The 6,155-nt window shown below is 42.5% G+C and overlaps 1 long non-coding RNA gene across 1 annotated transcript; it reads right to left on the bottom strand.

The window, feature by feature from the left end:
* Positions 1 to 2,425: 2,425 nt before the first annotated feature.
* LOC137197593 (uncharacterized) lies at positions 2,426 to 5,574 on the bottom strand. Its single transcript, XR_010931469.1, has 4 exons — positions 4,755 to 5,574; positions 3,129 to 3,191; positions 2,947 to 3,019; positions 2,426 to 2,791 (listed from the first exon to the last, which is right to left on the bottom strand). It is a non-coding gene; the product is annotated as an uncharacterized lncRNA (long non-coding RNA).
* Between the last annotated feature and the right edge of the window lie 581 nt (positions 5,575 to 6,155).

Genomic DNA, 6,155 nt, shown 5'->3' with positions numbered 1-6,155 from the left:
GGGGGTGAGATGCCTCAGAGCAGTGCGCGGGCTTCCATGGAGATACTGTCTTACAGTGTTTACAACCTCCCAATAGCGTGTCCGACCTCTCCTCCCCATCCCTCTATTCCTCCACAGGCCCACTGTGTCCTTCCTCTTCTAATGTAAATGTCGGGGGCTGGCAGGCTGATGAGTGTGTGTATGTGTGTGTGTGTGTGTGTGTGTGTGTGTGTGAGGGTGGGTAACTTGTTTTGATGATTCTCTGCCCTCCCTCTGTGTTCTTGTTGGAGCGGTGCTTTACGGTGTCAGCCTTTCATTTTATAACACTCCCTCTATCTTTTCTCTGGGTTTTATAAGAGGTTCTGTTCGTCCAGGCCTGCTGCCCGCCAAAGGCTGGTGTTAGTGCCATTGGGCATTCACACTGCCACCTATTAAAGTGAGTGAAAGGTGGCAGGGCTTAAGAGTGCAGTCTGGCCTTGAGCAGTGGGCACCTGGCAGTGTTCATGTGCCAGCCTGGACACCAAGCCAAAAACATCCATCTGACCAAGTCATTTGGTCTAAAACTGAGACCTAAAATCTTACTTTTCTTCAAGCAAGTCAAAATAATCTGTCAGTGGGGAGGCATTATGCCATTTGTTTTTAAGTATAAGAGAAGATATAAAGCCACAGGTTTGATCCATGTGTCAAATGGGTGTGAGCCATATTTCGAAATCGTACAAACCAACAAACGTTGGTTGGTGTTTTTTCCCCTTTTTCAGCAAGTCCATGTAGCATTGGTTATCAATCTTTAGATATACTGTATATTCCTTTACAACATTTAATACATAGGAGGTCCCACCTTGCTGTTAAGTATGTATTCCATTCAGAAAGTCTAGTTAGCCTAACTTGCACACAGAGAGGTTATATTATACTGATTTTGTATCTAGAAGTATATTAAATTTCCGTTAGACTAATTTCTGTGCATTTTCAGTAATCAATGCTCAGGTGATGGAACTTCAGGTGATGTAGCACCAGCTTCCAACCTCTGCACGTCAACCTACATGTGAGCAAAGGTGTTTCTCCGTAATCTGTTAATCTCCGTGTCTTTTAGAAAATTCTCACTTTCTTTGAATACATGAAAGATGAAATCTTCTGAGTTGTTTTTCATAGGTTGCCCCATAGCTCTACCAAGAAAAAATCAACAAATTAAGAATTGGCTATTGGCAAATCAACCTGTGGGTTGAAGGTGATGACTCACATGCCTTTCTGAAACAAATGTTTTGAATCTGTAAGATAGCAAATGGAGGAACAATGAAGCGAGTGAGAAACAGTTTAAACTACAGTGAGTCATTTCTAACCTCACTGGATCAGACAGCACTTTCTTTTCTTAGTTATCGCTTCACAATGACTCAACTACAGTTATATAGTCAAAGGGAGAAAAAGACACACACAGACACACACACAGACACACACACAGACACACACACATACACACTCACTATTCAGGCAACTAGACATCTAGCAGACTGCTGATTGATATCTGTGGGTAAGACCAGAAGCACCTGACCATTAGCAGAGAATGAGGGGTGGAGCCCGAACAGAGGGGCTTTTTACAAGCCCACTGTGACTGACAACAACGCCAGGGAACCGTGTGTGTGTGTGTGTGCGTTTGTGTGTGTGTGATGGAGAAAGAGACAGAGGGGGAATCTGGAGGAGTCCGTGTGTGGAAGTATGTGTGCATGTCTGCAGTGTGTTTGTGTGTGTGTGGGTAGGTGAGACCAAAAAAAAAAGGAAACTTTCACTCTGTGTGTGTGTGTGTGTGTGTGTGTGTGTGTGTGTGTGTGTGTGTGTTTATGGTGTGTGTATGTTACAGGGAGAGGAGGAGGCTCTCATCATTCCCATCAGTCCAGCTGTGCCTCTTTTTATCTGCACTTCCGAAGCCCATCAAGTTTGCTTTTTCACGCCCCCCACCCCCCCACCCCATACACACACACACACACATACACACACTCTTCCCCACCAGTGCACTTGACAGGATCGCGGTCTACCGCTGCACATCAAAGGCAGATTGCGGAGAAACAGCCTCGTTGAAGGAGAGAAGAAGAGGGGACCCCCCTCCTTCTCCTCCTGAACTCAGGACCCCCTGCTCGCCTCTTTTGTTGTGTCACTTTTTCTTTTCTCCCCTCCCTCCTTCACTCCTTTTCCCTACGTATCCTATTCATTTAGAAGACTGTAAAAAAAAAAAAAAAGAAGATTCCCAAGTTCATAAAGGGCCTTTGCTCTGCTCAGGGGTCTGTTGTGGGACTGGGAGGGTGGTGGGGATTTAAAAATCAATATGCCCACACACTGGGTTCAATGCTGGGTCTTTTTTATGGGTAAAGGGGGAAAGAGGGAGAAAAAGGGAGAGATAGTGTGAGGGAATGACAGCTTTATGAAGAAATGAGGAGGTTACTTTTTATTTTTAATCTTTCGGCAAAGGAAGGGATTTATTTGAAAGCCATGTGATTGTACATGAAAGCTACATTGTCCTTCAACTGTATGCTACTGTACATGTCAGTGTATATGGTTGACTGTGGCCAGGATCAAGGGCATAACTTTGGATTGAACATTGGGGGGGGGGGTTTGAGATCTCCACCCATGTAGAGAGGTCCGGGAACATGCCCCCCCCAGGAGATTTTTTTTTCCAAATAGGCTGTCAAATGGCTGTTTCGCATTAATTTTAAGGGGAAGAGACAAATCAAAACAACATGGTGGTGATATCTGAATCATCAAATCCTTCTCTGTCCCCGTTGGATATGTTCCACTGGTTCCTGACATGTGGCTCAGTCCCCTGCTACAGATATGACAAGAAACCTTGTGTTACACACAAAATAACTATCTATTAAATAACTGCAAATGCATTTAAAAAATCACATTTAGGTAACTTTCCTGACTGTTTGGATTTGTGTTTTCATAACTGTGTCCTTGCCAGAGCGTTTATGTTCTCACCTGCTCATCTGAAACTCCCCTGCCTGTCGGACTGCTACCCTCAACCCGTCTCTCACTGTGAGGAAACCACAAACTAGAAAAAAACAGTCACTTCTATAGACAGCTCTTACATGTCTTTTAGCCTGCTCAACAGTGTTTGCTTGCCACAGCATTTTAACTTTTTGACCTCAGTGCCTAGTCACCTGTGCCTCCTTCCCCTCTCTGGTCACCCTGCCTGCCCCGCTGCTACATTCACCTTCTTGGATCTGATGAAATATAAGATACAACTTAGAAATAAAAACTAGTTATACCTAATATTAACAAGATAATAGCAACTAGTTAGTGGCTCCAGTAAAAGTAGTCTTATTATATGATGGTTAACATTAGCGTAGCTAGCTTACAGTTCAGCTAACACAATGACACAGCAGAAAATAAGACTTTCATTCAATTATTTGACTCAGGAGTGGTACAGCCATAGCAGTAGCATACTTCCTGTCGGGAAGAGATTTTTGTCTTTTTGTTGTTGACCAACCAACAACTTAAAATTGTTGGTTAGTCTTTTGTCGCTCCTCTTTTCATTTTGTATGCCGGCTTGCTATTGCTCGCACTGGCAGTTAGTACTGCTGCCTGAGAAGACGCGGGAGGATGGGTTGGGTGCAACTAAGTCTCACAATACAGGGGCAAGGAGGAGTTGAAAAAAATGTTATTCTTGCCAAACCAAAACCAAACACTTCCCAATGATTTCAGTCTTCATGCAAAGCTAGGCTAACATGTCATTCACTTATAGAGCCTTTTCACAGCAGTCATTTTGACTTGTAACATGAAAAGGACAGGAGTAATTAACAACATTAAAAATGCTCCTGTTCCAAACATAATACCAACATAAATAATATCATTCCTAACATACCTTTGAACTGGAACATGTTAATTTAACGCTATTTTGGCTGTCTGAAATCACGTGCTGTTTGCGTATGACATACGATATTTACTGCCTGGCATTTTTGTGTGAAATTTATCCATTAAAAAAATAAAATTTGGCTTAAAAATTACAGCCATGCAAAACTATATCTGTCATTGATGATTCAAAATGATGATGATTTATATGTGTCTGAAATTTCAGTTTACTGCCAGTAAAGTGGTAAAGAGTGTGTGTTACAAAGAATGGTTACTGAGGGAGTGATTTCCTTCTATGGCATGTTAAAGTCTCTGCTGTGACAAGACAGGCCTCGGTGACACAGATTACATCGCTGTCTTTCCTTTTATATCGTGGATTCTGACTCAAAACATTCAGTGTTCCTTTTATAGTATTATTTATAATAGATACCCAGAAATCAGTATGATGTAAAGTAAACACAATCCTTACAATAAACCATGTCAAATTCTGGGAATGTTAAGTCAGTATACAGATGATGCAGAATGACAACAGAGTTTTGCCAGCAGTGACTGAAGTGTGTTTATTGTAAAAGTTTAGTTTAGCTGAGTTCCTCTGGAAACAATTAGTTGAGCTCATACAACACGTGTACCGATTTTTTATCTCTGAGATGAAAAACTGATGATTTCCCATTAATGGCTGAGTCAGCCGGCTGTTTCAAATAATGAATTACTGTAAGCGAGGGAGTATGTCCAGGATGTTTGTATCGTGTAGGAGATATTCAAAGTAGTGGTTTCCTCACATGTCTAGTTCAAACAGCTCCTTCATTAAGTGCAACACGAAGGGGCGTTTAAGTGAAATAAGAACTATAGAACTGTAAACGCTCTGCTTTGTCTTAACCTGTAAATCATGTGCTCTCCAGTCACAGCCGTCCCACAACTCGTGTAGATCAGCTCACCTTTGGTGTTAGTTTGCGCATCACAGGAGAAACCTCTTCAAAAGATGTCCGGTGTGGTTTCTCTGCAGCAGCAGTGGCTGCTGTGCAGCATGCTCTGCTGTGTGCACGGGGGTGACGGGAAAAGAAACTGAGATGGAAAAAGAAACTCTCTGCATCCCAACAATTATCAACTAAAATAATTCTATTAGAAATCAGAAATGTCATAACAAAAATCATATCAAAACTCTTGATTCCTCCAAGAATATCATTGACATCATGTCAGAAATTGCCCAAAACAGTCACATGTGATGCTGTTACGTATCAGCTTATTATTGAAAGGCACAGAGAAACTACCCACATAGGAATATTACAATGATTCCATAACAACAATACCAAGTATGATAAGGCCACAGTCTCATGTTCCACTGTTTGTTCCTACAGGAAACTTAAATAAATATTGTAGTGATTTTTTTTTCAAGAGGAAAGAGAAAGCAAGAAAGGGAAATAGAAAGAGATGAAGATGGGTTACGATAACATCAGAACACTAAGTTCCTTTATCTGTTGGTAACTCTGGTTGCTGAGCAGAATGACTGGAAACCTCTGTGATGCTGCATGGTTGAAACCACATCACTCACACAAACGCAAACATACACACACACACACACACACACACACGAGCGCTGTCATCTGAGTGATGTGGTCAACTGGATGGAGCAAAGGGCACACGTTTACACTAGAGCATTCAAACCTGTGTCTATCTCACACTGCTATACCCTGTTGCACATATAGTGTTTGCGGGGAAGAAGGTGTGGAAAAGAACAGAGCAAACACCTACAGTATAAGTACATGCACAAACACAAACGCATGTACCCATATGAGCAGAGATTTTGCTGATACTACACCACATACAAAGCCACAATGTTAGCACAAAACACTACAAATGCAGGCACACTTCCTGTACCTGCACTGGCAAATGTGGGACTGAGAGATACCTAAACCCAGCGCATGTGTGTGTGTATGTGTACGTGTGGATTGTGGAGGCTCTGTGCATGTGTTCCGAGGTGTGTTTATGTCCCTGTCTGTGTCTGTGCGTGTATTCTTTTGCGTCACAGTGTTTGGTTATGTGTGCATGAAGTATCTGTGGTTGTGTATGGGTAATGCATCCATCATATATACATAACATCACTGTGTATGATGTTCTGTGTGTGGGTGCTCGCTGTCAATCAGCCAGTGCACCGGGTCAGTGTGGGCAAATAGAGCCAGACAGATGAATGTGAAACACATACGTGCTTCCCCACCTCAAACACTCATCAAGTTGCCCTTTGCACCGTGGGAAAACACAGATCTATCACCACCTGCTATTGGACACTCCCTGTGAGCCTCTGGTGTACCGTGGCCCCTGGTTGGATGGTTGAGTAAGAC

Source organism: Thunnus thynnus, chromosome 14 (genome assembly GCF_963924715.1).
Source record: "Thunnus thynnus chromosome 14, fThuThy2.1, whole genome shotgun sequence".
NCBI lineage: Eukaryota > Metazoa > Chordata > Actinopteri > Scombriformes > Scombridae > Thunnus > Thunnus thynnus.
This window is presented reverse-complemented; position numbering and strand designations above follow the sequence as displayed.